This window comes from Numenius arquata, chromosome 1, assembly GCF_964106895.1.
Source record: "Numenius arquata chromosome 1, bNumArq3.hap1.1, whole genome shotgun sequence".
NCBI lineage: Eukaryota > Metazoa > Chordata > Aves > Charadriiformes > Scolopacidae > Numenius > Numenius arquata.
Window position 1 is genome coordinate 52,468,712 of NC_133576.1, and position 22,458 is coordinate 52,491,169.

Here is a 22,458-nt window from a genome sequence, read left to right on the forward strand (position 1 = left end):
GCCCAAGAAACTGCATTTCAGTTCCCAGTGCTGCTGATTGCGTCAAGCTTTTGTCAGCTCTAATTAGAAGTGAACTCCCAGATTTCAGTAAACCAGGTAAGGGTGTCACCCTTTGTAGAGGTTGCCCACTTGGGAGGAAGATATTGCTTGGCTGAGCCAACAGACAATGCCGAACCATTACATGGTATTAGCAAGAATCTTCTGGCCTGCAGCATGACTAGAGTCTCCTGAGGTCACTATTAATATGGCTGTGTGGGATTCAAATGTAGGGCAAGAAGCAAAGCAAATGTAAAGGTTTCATCTTGGAAATATAAATTGCTGGGAACAGTGAAGATCTGCAATATTTTTATGTGTCACTCACCTGCCAATTTATAACATGACTTTTTAATTAGTTAAAAAATAAAACTCCAAGCAAGCAGATACTTTTATATTCCCTTAGTATTTCTTCACTCCTTTCCCTCCAAACAATTTACATAAAAAATAATGACAACACTTTTTCTCTAAAACTATTATGAATCATTTGGCAGAAAATAAGCATTTAAAAGTCATAATAAATATAGGGAAATATGTAAAAGCTGAAAGGTGCCAGATTAACTAATTAAAATCTCTGAAATGTGTTTGATTGATAGAAGATTTTTTCTTTGTTTTTTTTTTTTTTCACTTTTTTTTGTAAGTTGCTCAACTATTTTTCTACAGTTCGTTGCTCTGCTGTTTCTCAGATTTTGAACTGTAGAGGGGTATTTTTGTACATAATAAAACTTTTGACCAAAGAACAGGCTGTTTTGAGCTTGGGGGAAAAAAAAAAAAGTAATCCTGATAAATGGGTTTTCCACAAAACCACATTATCCTGTCTACTTCCATCTGGTTTTATTAGCACAAAAGATTGAACAAACTGGAGGAAAATATGTGCCAGAGTACTGCATGGGACCTGTCTATATGTGAATTGCAGTAAAAAGAGATTCTATATATTTCAGGCAGCATTAAGGAATCAAAAGCATCAGCACTCCTTAGAAAGTGGACTGCTACATTGTGAGCTTTTTGAAATTGTAATAATCCAGATAAAGGAAGTGAAGTTTTGGTATGCTACTGTCAGAGTGGATTTGTCTAGGTAAATAATACACTGCATTGCCTTTTGCAGAAAAAGTCTAAAAACCAAGTCTAGCCACTAAATACTAACTTGCTATAGACTAATGACCCCACTATTGGGGCATCTAAATCTTTACATAGTTACATTTGGTGCCCAATAAGTACTCTAGTGCAGGAAAATTCATGTGCCTACACATGGCCACTGCTCTTCCCAAATAGATATGAACCCAAGTGCCAGCAAAATGATACTAAGATGAAAGCCAGTTTTGGAGTATGATTCTCCTGAAAAACTACTGACTGCTCAGGAAACTAAACAATTTCCTCTCCCCCTTCACTTCTAACAATTGCATCTATAATCACATCAGACTTGAAAAAGATATGATTTGTTGAGAGGCCAAGGTTTCTCAGCCTGATATCCATATGGAAAACAAGAAAGAATAAATGCAATTCAGAGCATCCTGGTGTTCATATATTCACCATGCCATGTATTGTGACACCTATTTCATTATATGGGTCTGTTCTATCCACCTCTACCGTTATTCCTGTGAAAATGCAGCTCAGATTTAGTTAAGGGGCAATAAAGTCATAGAGGGCAAAGTACATCAAAGAGAAAAAAAACGCAAACATGAAAAGAAACATTTTGGACTCCTGTAATTTAATACGATTGAACTCAACATTATACTTTCACTGCAGAGTTAGGCAACTAATAGTCGACAGTTGCCACTTAGTTAAATGGATCACTATTACTTTTTCTATTGGGTTTCTTGTTAATAGCTTTGCTTTCATAGCTGTATTTTCACAGTTACGTTGCACAAAGTCCTTGAAGTCAGAGGAAACTAATACATACAACAGTAGCAGTGTAGAATAATCTCATGTTTAACACTGTTCCTGCTAGCTCTTCCCCTTAAAAACATTGAATGAAAAGGGTGGTAAGTATCTCTGAAAAACCTGTTCTGCCTTGTGGAAAATAATATGTTCTGATTATTTCCCAGCCTCTTCAAGAGACCAAGAAAAGACAAAGTCTTGATAAAACAGCTATTAGTTATACTACAGCTCTCAGAGTATCAACAGTGTCTGACAGTCATCAACATCAAAGTTACTTGATAGATCAAATTACATCCTACCTTATGTTTGATGTTTATTTTGAGGAAAATCATAACCAGTGAAGAGTTTCTGGGTCAACCTAGACAGAAAAAAGTCAAGGAGATTGGAATAATTCCAACAGAGAGATTGTCTTCTTAGTGTTTTGTTAGCAGTCTTACTCAGAAATAGAAACCTTTCCCAGATATCAGGCCTGTCAGGCAGTAAATTGGTCAGAACATTCAGGTCATTTGTTTCCTTTCTAAGATGCACTAGCATCTCTCCAAATAGCAACTTTCTTCAGCACCTCTTCCTAATGATGCTTTACAGTAATGGTCCTATTACTTAGACAATGCCTTTTACTGAAATGAGGGGATTAGGGCCCAGAAATAACAGGTCATCTGAGTAGCATTGACCAATAAGGTGTCTCCTCTGAAAACAGCACTAATAAGTAATTCCAATGCCTTCAACAGGTAGAGGCAATTCAGCATTTAGAAATAGATTAATAATCAGGTCAGGAACTAGTCCAGTCATCTAGTACTGAGGGTGGGGAATGAAATTTCAAATATGACAGGAGTGGAACAGTAGCAATATGTTTAAAGTAGTGATATGTAAAAAAAAAATAAATACAGAAGTATATACTAAAAAGCAAGAGAATAAATTTGTACTTCCCATAACCGTCTAAACTCTTGGAAGGAGCTATATTCATAGATTCATCTTTAAAAAATTAATATTTTCACTATTACCTGATAACTTATTTGTGTATATTCTCTTAAACCTTGGAGTTCAAGTTGCTTAGGTAATACATTAAAAGATACAGAATATACTTTAAACAAATGTGTTATGTGACAGATGTTTCTTCTTCATTGTATAAGATGAAAACAACACTGTACTTCTTTGAAAAGAAAATTCAAGCACAGTATCCTGAACAGAACATCTGTGTTGCTTTGGCACATTGCTATATGAAATGAAAAATAATTTCACACTCCTAGTACAAGCAGGTTTCACCAATATACAAAGAATGATGAAGACGTCAGCAGCAACTTTGGCTTTCTTAAAAGTATGCATGTTAAAAATTCCAGCTCACAGTATACTTTGCCTGTGTTCTAGTGCCCTATTTTAGAGAAAACGTTCTGTAATAAAGAATTAGGATGCAGAATCCAGCAGAGAGAAGCAGAATCAAATCCAGTAGAAGTATTTTTGTATTTTTTTCAGATCTTTTCCGACGTTAGGTCAGATAAATTTTGTTAACCTCACCTTACAAATTACAATTGCATGGAATAAAAAAATATCTGCCAGCAACCCCTAAAAAAAGTAAAAATATATACTATATAAAATAATGTGCTATTTTTTTTATAATAACCACTACATATTGTACTAATGGAGAAATTATACATTTTAGTCATATGTAGATCACTAATTAGGAGGAGAAGCAGGAATACCCATAGCTACCATTTGAAATATGTACCATGCAAGGCATTACAGATGGTAATGGCAATAGTTGTTTCTTTGCAGGTTCTGTTTCTTAATCAGATGAGTTGTAAACAGGAATAGAAAACTTTACAAGTTGGCAGAGCTCCACTGACTTCTACCTTTAGCAGAAGATTAGTGCCTTTTGCTCCCATTCAATTGAAAACAAAGGAACAGGGATTAGCATGTGCAGTAGAAAATAAAGACAGTACAGACAGAGGATGGAGGAAGAAGGGAAGGGGAGCCCTAAGAAGAAATGTAAAACTATAGGCCTTTTTTGCTTCTAACACTGCCCAGCCAGCGAGTAGACAGGGGGTGCACAAGAAGTTGGGACAGCGGACCCCAACTGACTAAAGGGGTATCCCACACCGTATGACATCACGTTCAGCACTAAAAGCTAGAGGAAGGGGTGACATTCAGAGTTATGGCGTTTTGCCTCCCCAAGTAACTGTTACGAGTGATGGAGACTGGCTTTCCTGGAGACAGCTGAAAACCTGCCTACCGATGGCAAGTAGTGAATGAATTCCTTGTTTTGTTTTGCTTTACCTGTTAAACTGTCTTTATCTCAACCCACCAGTTTTCTCACTTTTGCCCTTTTGATTCTCTCCCCAGTCTCAATGTGGAGGAGCAAGCGAGTGGCTACGCAGGGCTGAACTGCCTACCAAAATTAAATCACAGCAGCTGCTAATGGCAGCAGAGGAATTAGAGAAACCATGGGAAAATATTAAACTTCAATTACTGTCATTTTAATATCAGTGCAACAATTCCAAGAAAGACTTAAATACTTAAGATTTACTATTCAATTTACATATTATAGAGTTTAGGGTTTGATTGTTTTTTACATATTTAGTCATTCTGAAGTAAGTTTTCACTGTTACATTAATGGAAAAAGAGATGCTTCAAACAAAAATGTTCACTGCAAGGAGGCAGATCTATCAGTGGATTTTTTCGTCTACTTAATTTCAAAAAGAACAAGTGCTTATATTACTGGTGCCATAAAACAAGATCAGGATACTGTGCTCCAGGGAGCAGAGGTTTCAAAGCAGGAGGTCTGTAGGCACTGGAGAAATTAGCAATGGAAGTGATGTTGTTAAGGAAGTTCTGACCTTATGCATCACAATTACTTTCACGGGGCAAGCCATGTATTACTTTAATTGAAATAAAAATGAATCCTTAATAAAGAGAGTCATCATTATTTTGTAAGATAAGTTGGAAATTAAAGAAAGAATAGAATTAATAAACACCTGGCAAAATCAGTCACAAAGAAATAACAGATGTGAAGTATGTTGTAGTTTTTAAACTTTTAAATTTATTGGATTTTGAATTGTTTTGTCTGTGATAAACACAGAATTAGAGACTTTTTAAAACTCCCTTTCCATTACAGAAAGCCCATAACTTTTGCAATTTCAATTTAACAAGTTTATACCTGATTATTTGAATTTTGCCAAATATTTCCTTGAAAAGTTAGGGTCAGGAAAATTAAAGCACTATTTGTTTGGACTGTCTTGATCACTACTCTTCCAAATTGCTCTGCTCTGTTCCACTGCTGCTCTTTAGTATGTGATTTTTACCACCATGGTCTTAACTTCATAAAACCCCCTTTGTTTTCATTGAACAAGAAACAAGCAGTAGAGAGATATTCTATATTTGATAGCTAATATAAGTTCTATAACCAGAACTATTAAATAAATATTAATACTCCTTAGAGTGCTATTAGCTTCTTACATTTATTTAGTGCAACAAATAACTACCTAATAAACACTCTTCTAGCATTGTATCCGGGGTTTTTTGTTGTGCTTTTTGTGTTAGTATTTTTTTGTGCTGGTTTTGGGTTTGGTGGGTTTTTTTGGGGCTTTTTTTGGTGGTGGTTTGTTTTGGGTTTTTTAGGTTTTTTTGGTTTGTTTTTGTTTTTGTTTTTTTATATAAATGCTTTGAGTAGTAGTAGATGTATTTCTTTCTTTAGAAGATACCTTTCTGAATCTTGAACTCATGAACATTTTTTGATGTTTCTCTGTAAGTCCTCCTTTCTTTATCTTATGCCATTTTATTGCCTAATGCTTTCCTGCAGCACAGTAGGCTATGTATAGTTATATACTTGCTTCAGTACAGTTATATGAAGCAAAGATTGATAATTGACAGAAGAATGGGTGGTGTTGCTCAAAGAACTCAAAGAACACTGAGAATCCCATTGTTAATTCAGCTTCATCTTGGCCCCAATGAACAAATGCCAGTTTTCTTCAAAGACTGGAGGATGTCTCTTTAGAAGCTGGGCAGTATTTTTTTTTCCATCCATTTAATTGATCACCGATAAGTAGAACAAAATCACCTCCTGTGGTCTATTAATGCTTCCAAAGAAGAGCAATGAAAGCGGTGAAGAGACTGGAGAATAACTCTTATGAGGAGAGGCTGATGGCTGAGGCTGCACAGCAAATGCTGGGAAGGAGGGTGGCCATTGGATCCTCCTCTCTTTGTGATTTATGAGTTCATGTCACCACATCTTACCTTCAGCGAATGTCTAAGCACCATTGCTACCACAGAGTAGAAAAACTACAGCAAAGTTGGCTGTCTTTTGTAGTGAGTCCTCTCCCTACTTGAAAGACAAAAGGAAGACTATATGTACAGAGAATACTATATTCAGTGCCAATAGCTGCTGATAAGTACATATGCATGTGTGCATACATAAAAACTCTATTCTTTGAATTTGTTTGCTGAAGTTCCAAGAAAATAAACTCTCAGTAATTAATAAAGACTTTGGAAAGGAACTTGGAAATGGTTGGTATAGGTTATTCCACTTCCTTGAATATACTTACTGTTGTAAGAAACAGCATTGCTGAAAGTGCTAAGAATCACTGAAAATAGGGCTGAAAGGAACCTCAAGGGATCATCTCATCCTACCTTCTGCCCTAAGGCAAGATAAATTCTACCTAAACAATTCCTGACAGGTTTGTCAAAGATGTTCTTAAAAACCTCCAGTGACAGAGAATCCACAGCATCCCTTGGCAATCTACTGACTTAAGTGGTGCTTAGCTGTCCTTAATTTTAGATATATTTTGTCAATGGAACATTGGCCTATCTGCGAGGAGAATACCACGCTATGCAAAATACGCATAAATCTATTAATAAATTACTTAGTGATACATTGTCTCGATATTGATTTTTTTTTTTTTTTCAATGAATAAAATGTATAAGATTTTGGAAGAGGTATAATAAATGATAATAGCTTTACCACTTTATAAAATAAAATTCTGTTGCTGGATATAGTCTAGTCCACTCATTAACTTCTGCTTAGATCCTAGAATATCAATAAAACACATATAAAAGTATTCTGTGGTCATTGATTCAGTTCTGACAGCTAATAAAGTTCTGAAATAAAAAAACAGTGGCCAATTTACCTGTTTGATAGGAGTTCTTTATTTTGGGGAAAAATCATATCTCTTATCAAATATTGAATAATTTCCTGTTTAAGCATTTTCTTTGAACATTCAGAATTCTTTAGAGGGTTTCATACAGGTAATTAAATATAAGACTATATGCCCGAGGAAAGGTAGATGAAACCAGTGAAAAAATGTAATATTTACATTAAAGAATCCAACCCTGCTTATATTTATACCAACGGATGCAGGAAAATTACTAATGCAACGTGAAGTCCTTTGGTGTTTATCTTTCGAAACACTAAAACACACTTTAGGCTTTAAATTTACTGCTAAAGAGGGAGTTCATTTATGTAGCTATTCAAAATTGTCTTTTGATTCTCTGTTTGCTATATTAACATTATACAGAGAGATGTGTTCCTGCCCATGGCAGGGGGGTTGGAACTAGATGATCTTTAAGGTCCCTTCCAATTCTAACCATTCTATGATTCTATGTTTGTACCAGGGCTAAAGCTTTCAGTTTTAGCTGCTGATGGTATCATTATTGATAACCTTGGTGGGGAGGAATAAGACGAACAGGATTTGCAGCCTTGTTTAATTTGGATCTTCACTTAGAATTGTTGAAAATGTAAAAAAAAAATAACAAAAAAAAATTTCAAAAAAAAATCAAAATCAGAGCATCATTTGCTCACAGAACGCTGAGATATTTATAAAAGGTCAAAGACAAAAATGCAAAGGTAGGTATATGATGCAGCTACTTCATAACAGTTTTGCTTAAGTTTTGTTTATCTTGATGGAACTTTTGCACAGGATTTGAAAGAGGAAATATAGATGCATAACAGCCATAAAAAACATCTTAATAGCTAGGGCAAGTTTCATTTAATGTTTTCCAAAGTATTCTTATTTCTGCCTCAAGTTAAGATATAACAAAGGAAAAGCAAAAGATCTGATGTGATCAAGCACTACTCATAGAAATTCAGAATGCATTCACTATGAGCAGAAATATTTCTGTGGTTATACATTATGGATTAATTTTTAAAGAAGGTGGTTCATTTTTAGCCCAGATTAAAACAGAGGGAAACAAAGGGTGTATTTTAATATTTTTCAAGTGCCTTAGGATTTTATGGCAGAAATTTGAATTTGTGTAACTGAACTTTTTTACCTCAATTTAAAGTATTTCAGATTATGTTCTGTCAGAAATTTATGGAAGTCTATGTATTATTTGTGAAACAAGATTAAAACTCAATTTATAAGCATTCAAATAAGTGATAGGAACTCCAACATTATAATAATGTTACAGTAGACACTAATTATTTATTGGCATATATTTGCTTAAAAGGAAATAACAAGAAAGTATTTTTCAGAATGGAAAAGCACAGAGAAGTCCAGCTATAGAAATTCAATAATATAAACAGAAACTCAATTCAATCGAAGGGTGCCTTATTTGAATAAAGTGAAAGATTTACTTAGTTCATAATCAACTTAGTTACTTTCATAAGGTATTAACAAGGTCAGAGAGTTTACAAAAAACATGAGTTCTTTTCATGTTAAAGTAGATAGATGAAAATGTATAAGTTACATTCATTTCATTTGGACCTTGAACAAAAAAGTGTCAGCTTGTGGTTAGGAATTTTGTTCACTTTATAAAAATAAGTAATAAGGAAAACCCAAACTTTTTCATAGAAGGGTGTGTAACTGATATATTTCCTATACAAGAACAATGACAAGAGGGTAAGGATAATAGGAAGATAGAAACGCTTTTGCTCAATTGGGTAGAAGATATATATATATTCTGATTGTTCATAGTCCTTTTCAAAATTTCCCTAATTAATTTTTATTTTTATCCTTTTCACTGAATTTATGTATAGAACCAATTTACTTTGCCTAAGTATTCTTTGCATTTTTAGGCATGCATAGAGTACTGGGGCTCATGGGCCAAGTTTCTCAGGACTTTATATTGCCGTCTCTTGAATTATTATAATTTCAAGGAAACAAAAGTATCTCTTTGCATTAAAGTCATGTAGGTTTTTGGAGTATCCAGTCAAAGACTGTTTTTGAGCATTGAGTTCAGTGTTGTATGGAGACAAGGCATGCCAAAAATTAACTTTGTGAGATAAAACTTCCAAAGGGGAATTTAAAACAGCAGGAGATAATAAATAGAAAATAACAATGCAAATTAAAATTTGTTAGTGAAACATATGGTAATTTAACTTCTTGGACTTAGAACACCAGCTAATTAAAGATGTCTATAGAGAAAATTGAGTTGGAACCGAATTCCATACCCTTAAACAAAAACAAGATAGGAAGCAAGGGGAAAGAAAAATAGCCAGGGGTTTTTGATCCAAACTGATGTATTTTAAATAAACAGAAATGTTTTCTAGTTGAAACCAATATATCAAAAAAAAAAAAAAAAAAGATGGCAGGGAAGAGAAGAGAAAAAAAGAAAAAAAAGTAAATGAGACCTGAAAGTGAAGTGAGTATCGTAATAACAAACAACTGTCTAAAGACACTCAGATAATAAATAAATTAATGAATTATATCAGAGGCAAGGAACCTGCAAGGAAATATGAAGATAATATGGATTCAGGAGAGTGTAAAATAAGTAATAAATTGCCACGAGCATTACATAGTGTTCCTTAATTCACATTTACATTGACAAGGTTGCTGAACAGGCACACACCAACACATTCATGATTCCCTTTAGGTAACATGGAAATCAACAGACTACTGTTAAATGACAGTATATTCAGTGAAACACTTTAATTTGCTTTTAGTGATTTGGGTTTTTACTGTATGTCTTCAAACATTGTTCATTAAATGCAAGAACCATACTCAGACTTTAGGAACCCTTTGCCCCCTCACATTTCAGTTCAGTTCCGACTTCAAGTATAGTTATGATGGCTGTCACCCAACACCGATGTATTTTTTCAATAAAAAAAGTTAGGGCAAAATTAAAATCCCTTTCTAGTTTTTTGTTTTTGTTTTGGTTTGGTTTGTTTGGTTTTTTTTCCAAGAAGCATAAATTCTTGTTCAGTGCGTTCATCAAGAGAAAATACGAAGTTGGTTTCTAAGATCTTGTGACTAAGGTGCCATGGCCAGTCTCATAATTTATGCATTTATGCACCACATGCACTGTGTATATGTGTGTATATAATATGCTGAAGGACACACTTAGTACTTCTGGTCACATGAATGGAAAGGTAAAGAATGATACTGTCACTGAGCTACTGATATTACTGAATATGCAATGTTTCATACAGAGCTGTGGACCAGTAGCAAATGAGTTAGCAGCTTTTTCAGGACCTCCAGATGTTTGCACTTAGCCTGGAAACTTGGAATTAGCAACAGTGAGGATACTTCTTCTGGTTTTATTAAGCAGAGCACTCCCTAAGCCCCAAACTTCAGACAGTAATGCTTACCTTAGGAGACGACATATATAGGATTCTCTATAATCATTTTGCTAGGATTTGTGTTGAAGATGTAATTAAAGATCTAGAAAAAAAAAGTTGACAAAATGACATACCACAAAATTACGTATTAGTCATAGAAAGCTATAAAGACTTCTGGAGGATTTAATGATAAGTAAATATGAGTGGGATAGTAGTCAAAATTCACTAGAGGCAAAAAACACAGCAGCATACATAACGAGAGACAATGTCAAACAATTGTACACGTTGATCATGTTAAATTAGCTGAATCAACTAGGGAAAAATATCAAGGCCGTACTGTCATCAGTGTAAACCAGTAACCATCAATGATTAAGAAAGAACCTGTGTTACACTGCACAAGAAAAAATGAAGTTAACAATCACAGCATTCTAATGATTAATATAATTTAAAGAATCCATTTATATTGCAGGGAATGAAATAAAAAGTTTGGTGATAAATGTTAGAAATATGGGAGGTATCAGAGGACCCTGAAGCTGATTTATACCATTCAAAATACATGTATTTATTAGTGAAACGGTTTATAAAAGTGTGTGGGGGGGTTGTCTCTTTTTTCATTCTGCAGTTCTGAAATAAGCAGGTATCCAAGCAAATAGAAAATGAAAAGTTACGAAAGTAAATGTAACTTTACATGATTTTTAACTCAGTTTGGTATTGAAGCCAACAGCTTACAAGAGGTTGAAACAGGACATGAATGTCAGTGATTAAAACATTTATAACTATTTAGATGGAGAAAATATCTGAGAGTCATTAAATCTCATGATCAGAAATATTTACCAATAATTTTCTCCAGCTAAGAAGAAGCTTCATCTGTAAGTTTTCCCATTTATGTTCACCCTCTTGAAGTATCTTATGCTGACTACTTTAAGGATGGAATAGGAGAAAGGCTGTACTGCAGTATCTGATTTGTAAAAATAATCACTATAGGAAATGAAGAGGAAATATGATATTGCTTCTTTAGATAACATCTTGAAATGTCATCTACTTTTAGTATTTCCTTCTTCTAATTTCAAAAGAGATATCCAGCCTCCTCTAGCTTTTACAGTAATATATAAATCAGAGTTGTCATCCATGAATTGCCTAATCATCTTTGCCTGTCTACTTTTAGGCACCATTTGCTAATAGTGTACTCACTGCAGTATCCTGCTGTATTCCAGATTTAAAAAGCCAAGAATACTACTAAAATAGCACTAAAGAGCACTACTGTCTCTTCCTCCTTCTTCACTGAATAACAGAGATTTGTTTTATAAATAACAGGAAACACCCTCTGCAGGTGTTTTTGCAGGATATTAGGAACAGATGTTACCTCCTCTAGAAAAAAAATTGAGCAATTTGTACATGACAAAAGTTTGTTTGTTTGGAGATTGTGGAAGGTAAATTTCTTTTGAACACTAAATCAGAGGGGATTAAAAATCTGGTTTTGAAAATCTGGGGAAAGGTGAAAGGCTATTTTCTGTGGGACCTATTAAATGAAACACTTGTATCTAGAAGCAGAAGTATCAGAATACATCACCAGTGAAGGTGACAGTTTAGCTTGTTACAGCTTTGAAGAGCAGATAAACTAGTACTTTAGCATGATAGTAACAAGCTTCTCATCTGCCCTGACGTATTTTGAGGTAGCAGCCATCCACATTGCTATAGATGGCTAGCTAAAGAATCACAGAATCATGTTCTTCTTCCGTTGCTTAAAATAAAATTGAGTTGTATGGTACTAGTCACCAGCAGAATCTAGACTGAAGTGGTTACAATTGTTGCATTCCATCTATCTATTCCCCCCTTCCCCTTTTCAATTTTTTTTTTTCTCTTTCAGAATATAATTTGTTTCAAAGTTGGGAATTTCTTTATCAATAACACCCACTTTATATGTAAACAATGCACCTGCAGTACTTCCCACTAAATGAGATTAAATGAAATTTACTTAAGTAAGGATTACCTATCAAGCCATGCACTATCCTTAACCTATAAAAGGTTTTGAAATGTGGTCATTTCTGTGGGTTTTGCATTTATGTGATACATGAGCAAAGAGAATTCCCCAGGTACCATATTGCATTTGATTACAGAAAAGGTAATTTTAAAGATTCTTAGACTAGACACTGCGTCAGCTGTGTGATTTACATGTTACTGAGTCTGTTCCAGTGGAAAATTATTAATGATAATAATTTGCTTTCTGAGGGAAAAAAGTCAGAACTATCCTGACAGGAGAAGTGGCTAGCAAACACAACCTTATGTTGATTACCATAATTTCTCTACATGTCAACCTACAAAACATCATTAGTCTTTTGCCTTTTGCTGGTTGAGAAGGGTAGGTTGGTAAGATTCTGCTCACACAACTAAAAAGCTAATAATGCCTTAAAAATATTTCCACTTTCTTTTAGTAACTCTTCCTCGTCCCTCATATTGCAGGATGTATGGCAGGAACAGAATACTATTTCCATTCAATTCCTTTCAGTATTGTTTCCGATATAACATTCTGTCTAAACCTAATCAGCTATTTTTATGCAATTATTTGGTGTCATTGTACCTATTAAACACTCCGCTTGTACAGCCATTAGATAACCGAGAGGCAAGCTCCATATTGATTTATTGTATTTGGTACCTTATAACAACTAGTGATAAAACCAAAATCTTGCATAATATCTTTTTTAGCATGGGACTAATTTTATTTAAAAGCAATCTTCAAAACATATGGTTTGATGAGTTTGCATAGGCCCTATTTAGAAAGAGATTTGGTATATCCGTAAAAAGATATGAGTCAATATATAAAACTCAAAGCCAAATGAGCACTAAAGCTAAAAAAATCATGGAGAAGATTCTTTATTTTGAATTAAATCTTTTGAATCTGAAACACTTGATCTGGGTCTGGCTGGGTTGGACTTAAGTTTCCCATAGCAGAATGTTATGTATGAAGTATGTATACAGTATGGTGTATGACGATATGTTTTGGATTTGTTGCTAAAACAGTGTTGGGAACACTGACGTTTTGGTGCTTGCTGAACAGTGCTTTCACAGTGTCAAAGCTTTTTCTTTTTTTCCTACTCCGCTCATCAAGTCAGCTAAGAGTGCATAAGAGGCTGGGAGGGGATATAGCTGGTACAGCTAACCCAAATTGTCCAAAGGGATATTTCATACCACGTGACATCATGCTCACCATCACAAACTGAGTTAGAGGAAGAAAAAGAGTGGGTCATTTTGGCTTTCAAGGTGGCCATTGCTTGGAAACTGGATAGACATTGGTCTTGTAAAGGGTGGTGAGTGATTTCTTTTGTTCCACTTGTATTTTTGTTTGGGCTTTTGTTCGGGTTTTTGTTCCTCCCCACTTTCATTCACATATTAATCTGTCTTTATCTCAAACCATATGTTTTCTTATTTTTGTTCTTCCTGTTTTCTTCCCTCACCCTACTAAGGGAGAGGAAGTGAGCAAAAGGCCGTGTAGAATCTTGGCTGCTGGCCATCATCAGCCCATCACAATGCTATTGCATCATACACTATTTGTAATCTCCATTATACCATGACCATGGTGATTAAGTAATTTCTTTCTGCATGAATCTGATTAAATTCTAGCTACCATGGCTATATGGCCTGAGAAAGTCAAGACAGATAGTTAATGTAAATAAAGATAAGGGAACAGACATTAACCTCTAACTGAGGAGAACATACAGAGCCCTAGGTAAAAAGTATAAAAATACTGATAAAGCATATTTGACTAAATTAAAATAAGTTATCAACATGCAGTGACTAATATGCCATATCTAAGGAATAATAATAAAGAAAGAAGTGAAATTTATTTTAAAAAATCTTTTATTTCAAGTATGCTACTGAAATCACAATGCTATATCTGAAAGCAGAATTCCGTTCCTTGAAATAAATAGAATGTTTGAACAAAAAATATTGTCATGTGATTGGGGTTCTTGTGTACTGATGCTATTCTTGCAATAGTTTATTCTAGGCTATGTTTACCAAGTAATTAAATTTCTAAACGTAAACATTTACATTAAACATGTAAATTTGTTATAATTTCGCTTCAGCTTTCTCCCTTTGCATCATTAAAAAAAATTAAAATTCCATATTTGAATTATTACTGATTAACTGAAGACAGCATTACACTAACTTACTTAAAAATCTTTGCCTGCCTCTTAACATGTTTTACTACCCATTTATCACTATTATCTTGTTATGTCATCTTTTTTCCTTAAATAAATTAACATGTTTGGCATAAGAATTTTACCTTAACTACTGTGGCATCAAGATCCAAATATTCTGACAAAATTTTTCTTCACTTTATTTTGATGTGCCATTAGTTTCTTTGTCTCTCTGTAACTCTAAATGTTTGATCCCATCTTTCATTTAGCCCAAATTTTTGAGTGAATTCAAAATCAAGTAGATCTGGCTGGCAATAATTTGAATATCTCCTTGAGGAAGGACCAGTGGTGACTTCTACCTGAGCTTACTACTTGAGTACTCACAATACACTCTTCCATTGTTCACAAACTAGGACAGGAAAATTCCCCCAGATTTCTGAAGGTGGTTGAACCCCATGCTGGGCTTTTTTGCCACTTCCTTCCTGAGAAGTAGTGAGTTTTCAGTGGTTGAACTTAGGTGTTACAGTTGGAAAGTACCAGCAGTACCATTTGGTTCAATTGACGAATTGCATGGAGGAAATAAGAATAAATAGCAGCATACTCAGCTGACCTGTATATTGGAAAAGGCAGAGTAGCCTGAACTGATTCTGATGTTGCAGTAAAAACTCCATCTCCTTCTTCCCAAGGGAATATAGAGACTTCTCCATGTAATCTCTCTCCATGGAATACTATATGACTATAAACCTTACTGCAACCAGCCTGTAAGGGGATATTGTAAATTGAACAGAAAAAAAATTAATATTTCTGAGAAATAAATTGAACTAATACAGTTCTCCTTGAGGTCCGTAAGGTCAGTGTGCATGTGTGAGAAATATGTTGGTGCCACTATCTCTGTGGATTTTTCATAATCCTCATAGGTTACAGATAAGCACGTGTTGCATAGACATAACGGACTAATTTATTCTGAGCTTGCAGCTCTGGCCTTGGAATCTGCTGACAGGTACTAATATAGTAGCAGCAAAAAGACTGGTATTATACCCATGATCACTGCATCTCCCTCTATACCTCCTGTACAGTAGATCGCACACAGCCAAACTGGCATCCTGAGTGAGTCTGTACAAGAAAGTTGTGCCCCTGTGAGGTGTAGATCCTTTGTGGGTCACACAGTGTGAGGAGGGCAGAGTCCTCCTGAGAGTCCCACACCAGTGGAGGCTGCTCAGAATAAACAACTAAAGCTGCAAGGGGTGACAGCACAAAGGAAAATCGCACTGATGACCCTGACAAGGAATATGTTAGAATATTAATGAGGAGGATCAATGTATAGCTAGAAAAGTATAGCTAGGGTATAGCTAGAAACAGTCAGAAGAGATCAGGCATAAAGAAACAGCGTGATAGACTTATCTTCTCCTTTAGAACAAAGAACAATGGATTAAAAACCAGATGAGACTAAACCATTTTGTATGATATCTGCACCTTCTATCAGAGCTAAGTGAAAAAAAGATACCGGTAAGTAATTTTCAGGTTTTACTTAAAATTGAACAATGCACCTAATTTTCTTCTGGTCTTCCCTAGGAAATGGCTATTTTCACAATCAAATTGTCGTGGTTTAACCTCAGTGGGTAGCTCAAGTCCACACAGCCACTTGCTCCCCACCGCTCCAGCCTCAGTGGGATGGGAGAGAGAACCAGAAGGGTAAAAGTGAGAAAACTCATGGATTGAAATAAAGACAGTTTAACAGGTAAAATCAGTTTAATAGGTAAAGCAAAAGCCATGTACACAAGCAAAGTAAAATAATAATAATTTACAGCTTCCCATCAGCAGGCAGGTTTTTGGCCATCTCCAGGAAAGTGGGGCTCTGTCACAGGTAACGGTGACTTGGGAAGACAACCACCACCACTTTGAAGGTCACTCCTTCCTGCTTCTTCCCCCAGCTTTTACTGCTGAGCATGATGTCATGTGGTGTGGGATATCCCTTTGGTCAGCTGATATGACCTGTCCTGGCAGTGTCCCCTCCCAACTTCTTGTGTACCCCCAGCCTATTCTACTGTTCCTACCGAGAAGTAAAGAACGCCTTAATGCTGTGCAAACACTGCTCAGCGGTAGCTAAAAAATCCCTGTGTTATCAACACCGCTTTGGTCACAGTTCCAAAACATAACACCATACAACTACTATGAAGAAGATTAACTTTATCACCACCAAAATCAATACACACATGTAAAATATCTTTTCCTATTCTGATTCAGATTTTTCCATAAACACTACATACAAGTTCTACAACCTGAGTCTTAAAATCTCAATGATGGTAATGGTGAGATACTTGAAAAAGGAACTGTGGTATTTTCATTTAAGTTGTCCCTTATTTGAAGGTCATTCAATGTACTTCATGCAAAGACTGGATGTAAGTCCTCTATTTGCATGCGGTGTTCTGAGGAATCAAAATATATTTTTGCATACAAAGAAACTTAAACTCCTAACTATGCATATGCAATTGTGTGCACAAATTAAAAATTCCGGTTGCTCGAAAATCCAATAAGAAATATCAATATACAAATCTAAAAAAATCTGATATTTTTTCCCCAATTAAATGGGAAAAAATAGGGGTCAGAATATTTTAAAGCTGAATTGTTTTTCTAGAATAAATCTGTCTGTAGGCACGCAAAATGAGTGATTCAGGTTCTCTTTTGAATTAAATGACCATTAATTTGGCTCCCATAAAACCAGAATTAATATTTACATTTTAGAAAATAAATCAGAACTTTAGGATATTTTTCCTGCCCTCTAAAGACAAAACTATACTCATTTTCCTTATGCATTTGCATTCAAAAGTGACTTAATGAAATATCTGTTGCCATTACTGTTTTCATTCTTTAGAGTTCTATTGTAATTTCTATCAGAGATGAACAGCAAATGCTCTTGATAAAGAGATAAATAGTCACACTCTACAATCCTTTTTTTAATGCCCTTTAAATGAAATTAAGTTTGTGCCACTTTCATCTACATCTTCTTGCTTATCACAGTAGAGTAAGGTAAACAGTAGAAAAAAACCCGGAGCATAAACATTTCCTTCAAAATTAAACATGCTTACTTTACATCTGATCCTTCAAATCCTGAACATCCTTCGTATCCACATAGATTTCAGCAGCAGCTGAGCATGCAGAGTACCTAAAGGATTAAGTCCATCCTCTCTGTACCATTTTTTGTGCTCATCCCTTACATATCTTTTTAATTAAATATTCCTTTTTCTTATTTTAAGAAAAAGTGCAATTTTTTATGCAGATGCAAAATTATAAATTGAATATTTTCAGTTACAGTTTGAAAATATTCCTTTTGTATTTAAGAACACTGACAGTACAGTTTTCCAAGTATTTGCACATCTTCGCAAATCTTTGCTCTTTATTTCTTATTATTCACTCATAGAACAGAAATGCATAAATGGTTAGATGAAAGAAAAACAACCCAAACAATAGATTCTTATCATCAATCACAAATTATTCTCAGCATTATAAAGGGAATAATAATGAGAGAAAGGAAAATAACAAAGAACAGACTTAAGAAATTGTACTCTGTTTCTGAATCATTTGTGTATAGTAAAAAAAAAAAAAAAATACATTACATGTATTAGTTTATTTTGTAAAGATAAAACAAAATGAGCATTTTTGAAAGTTTTTAAATTACAGAGACTAAAGCTTTATTCAGGTGCTTTCACTATTTTTCCAACATGAAGTTTAAGCATATTCTGACCTCCAACTCGAAAATAAAATGGTAGGAAAAGGCACTTGATCTGGGAAATTATTGAATCACAGTTAGATTAGAAAGTAAGTAGATAATCATGCTCTTTTGTTTCATGGCTCCAACAATGACAGACAGTGGCAATGGGCAGTTCCAAAGGATTTAGTCCTCCTCTACTTGTGTTCAGGCTTGCTTTTTCCATTTGGCCATTTCAGCTTTTATTTTTTTTTTTTTTCCACTGTACTGTTCCATTTTTAAATTTAATTTCCAATATATTGTACAAATGTTAAAAATTGTTAATTGAGGACAACTGTTAATTGTTAATTATTGTCTGTATAACTTTAACTTTGGATACAGAAGCATCTGCAGGGTGAGTAAACAGCAGCTACTAAGTAATGATTATTGTATTTGGATTTAATTTAACTTTGTTTGTTTGTTTTCCTTCTGTCTCTATAGGATGAAGAAGTAACACCTGCTTAGGAGGAAGCATTCTGTGGTAATTTCTCTCAATTACTTCTCTAAAAATTATCTACTTTGTTTTGAAACATTGTTATGGGGCATTATTATGCTAGGATGTTTCAGAGCTGTAAACTGGGATCACACCTCAGAATTTTACTTCAATGCTTTGAGTCTTCATTCTCTTAACAGAAAATATTTTAATTATGTATATACAAATAATTGCTAAAATTAAGATAGCAAATTGTCCATCTCTATTGGGTGTAGCTGAGATCAACTTAATTTTCCCCATAGTAGCCCTCATAGTGCTGTGCTTTGTATTGGTAGCTAGAAAAGTGTTGATAACACACCAGTGTTTTGGCTATTGCTGATCAGTGCTTGTACAGCATCAAGGCTCTCTCTCCAACATTTCCCCCCCTCACCAGTAGGCTGGGGGTGGGCACAATCTCGGTAGGGGATGTAGCCAGGACAGCTGACCCAAACTGACCAAAGGGATATTCCACAGTATATGAATACTGCTCAGCAATACAAGCTTAGAGAAAGGAAGAAGAAGTGCATTTGTTATTGTGATGTTTGTCTTCCAGAGCAACCGCTATGTGTCCTGAAGCTACGTGTCCTGGACATTGGCTGCTGGTGGGAAGTAGAGAATAAATCTTTTGTTTTCCTTTGCCTCCACACATGGCCTTGGCCTTTGCCTTTGCTTTATTGAACTGCCTTTATCTTGACCCATGAGGTTTTTTCCATCTTACTTTCTCCCCTCCCTGTCCTTCTGAGGAAGAGAGTGATAGAACGACTTGGTGGGCACCTGGCATCCAGCCAAGGTCAACCTGCCACACCATAGAACTCTTTTTCTCTCTTTGATCATTTATCACCTCCTCTGTTTATAAAATGCAGCATGTAATTCTAAAAGATGCTTCTTATCACAAGAAGAGATTATTTTATGAAGGTATATTACTGAATTTGACATATAACCATGGTTCTACTTTATATAACTTCCTATTAATCTCAACTGTCTGTACCGTACCCAACTTATTTCCTATTTTTGGCATGTATCTAATTTTAGATAAATGTCCTAAGTTTGGTTATTTGTACTGCTAATATATTTGTGTAACCTGTCCCAGACCAATCATTAATGAGTGGCGTTCCTTAGGGGTCAGTTCTGGGACAAGTGCTGTTCAACATCTTTGTCGGAGACATGGACAGTGGGACTGAGTGCACCCTCGGCAAGTTTGACAATGAAACCAAGCTGTGTGGTATGGTCGACAACGCTGGAGGGAAGGGATGCCATCCAGAGGGACCTGGACAGGCTTAAGAGGTGGGCCCATGCAAAATTCATCATGTTCAACCAGGCCAAGTGCAACGTCCTGCACCTGGGTCACAGCAAACCCAGGCACAAATACAGGTTGGGCAGAGAATGGATTGAGAGCAGACCTGAGGAGGACGTGGGCGTGTTGGTGGATGAGAAGCTCAACATGAGTCAGCAATGTGCGCTGCCAGCCCAGAAAGCCAACCACATCCTGGACTGCATCAAAAGAAATGTGGCCAGTGAGCCAAGGCCCTCTCTGCTCCACTCTGGTGAGACCCCACCTGGAATACTGTGTCCAGCTTTGGAGTCCTCAACACAGGAAGGACATGGACCTGTTGGAACGGGTCCAGAGGAGGGCCACAAAAATGATCAGAGGGCTGGAGCACCTATGATCTGAGAACAGGCTGAGAGAGTTGGGGTAGTTCAGCCTGGAAAAGAGAAGGCTCCAGGGAGACCTTATAACGGCCTTCCAATACCTAAAGGGGTCCTCCAGGAGAGATGGGGAGGGACTCTTTACCAGGGAGTGTAGTGATAGGTCAAGCGGTAACAGTTTTAAACTGAAAGAGGGGAGATTTAGACTAGATATTAGGAAGAAATTTTTCACTATGAGGGTGGTGAGGCACTGGAACAGGCTGCCCAGAGAAGCTGCGGATGCCCCATCCCTGGAAGTGTTCAAGGCCAGGCTGGATGGGGCTTTGAGCAACCTGGTCTAGTGGGAAGTGTCCCTGCCCTTGGCAGGGGGGTTGGAACTAGGTGATCTTTAAGCTTCCTTCCAACCTGAATCTTTCTATGATTCTATTCTATGATTCTGTAATTAACAATTGTGTTTCATATTAACAATGGATTAATTTGCCTTTTTATTAGCAAGTAATTTAAAAAAAAATTAAAAATCAACAACAATGTGTCCAAGTCCAACATTACCATGCATCCCTATTCCCAAATCGACCCTAGTCACATCTCAAAAGTTAAGAAGTTAGACAGACATCATCTCAATGACTAACGGTAAAAAAATTTGAAGCTTCAGGAAGCCAATGGGGACCTCAAATCAAGCGGTGATAATGTTATCTGAGAACGTCCTTTTCCTAAAATTGAAGTTTGTGATTTCTGAGAATTAATATACACTTTGTCTTGGTTTACATTATAAAAATAGATTACTTAAAATCTTAGAATACTTGTTCCTTACATAATCACAGAGATAATTCCGTCTAATATTTACTTCTTGCTTGATATTGACATGAGTCAATATGAGACTTGATGATTTGTTAAATGTTGATGATTTATCAACAGTCCTGAAGTACTTCCAATACTTTTGTTGCAAAACTATCTAAAAGCCAACTGAGAAGGCTGTGTTCTCTACAGCAATTTCTTAGCAATCTTGCTTGTGAAATATCTAGCAGATGACTTGCAGTGTGGAGGAACTAGCTGACTCCATGTGGAGATTATGGAGACTACAGAGACTACAAGGAGGTCTGCAAAGCAGTTCAACGCCAAAATTAATTTGACCACTGGGATTATCAGATATTGAAGAATGAAGATGTCCTGCTCTGTCCTGAGCATAACCATACTTAGCCCTTTCGACAAAGACATATGGAAAAGAGTAAGAGAACTATCAGGAAATTCTTCAGCTCTGAAAGAATGGCCAAGTGACTAATTACGCTTAAAGTGCAATGGCTTAAAGAATATGGGAGAGCCTCAATAGTGCTCTGTACAATTGCAATAGTTAAGTGTTTGTAACTGCATTTAAGTTGTCCTTTAAAATCTATCTTCTACAGCATTGATTTTACATCTAATTTTTTATTTATCTCTCTGTTACCAATTTTCCATAATTTTATTATGGAAATAATAGAGAAAATAAAATTTCCTCTATTGCCTCCATAGAGGCAATAGAAATAAAATAAAAGTAAAAAGTTAGCATTATAGGTGCACTGGAGCTTTGCTGCCAATATCCATACTAAGAAGGCCAATTTACTAGCTGTTAGCTTGCCAAATAATTATTTTTGCATAACCAAACAATATCACAGGTCGATGCAGTAGATAACAAATATTCTCAAATAGTTTCTTGAGCATTTCCCTTCAACATCTGAAAAACATTAGAAAATCTCAAGTATACCTTGCAAGGTGGGAAAACAAACAGTCTAGCAGAAGATTTTCCTATCTCAACAGAGCCTTCATAGAGATGATCTCAGAATCTACAGAAAAACACTGCACAGGTCTACTGTCCTCTTATCATTAGGGTGTCCCATAATCCATTGCCCTATAAAGGTACTCCAGTGACTTTTTTGTATGGTACTCTACTGCAGTGACTCCCCATGGTCTTAATCACAGAAATGCAACATTTCTGATCAGTCAGCAAAATTTAACTAAAAATTGTATTGTTAAATTTTGGGGAAATATACAGTATTTAAATCCATGAAAACAAGCATAGAAAGAAGTA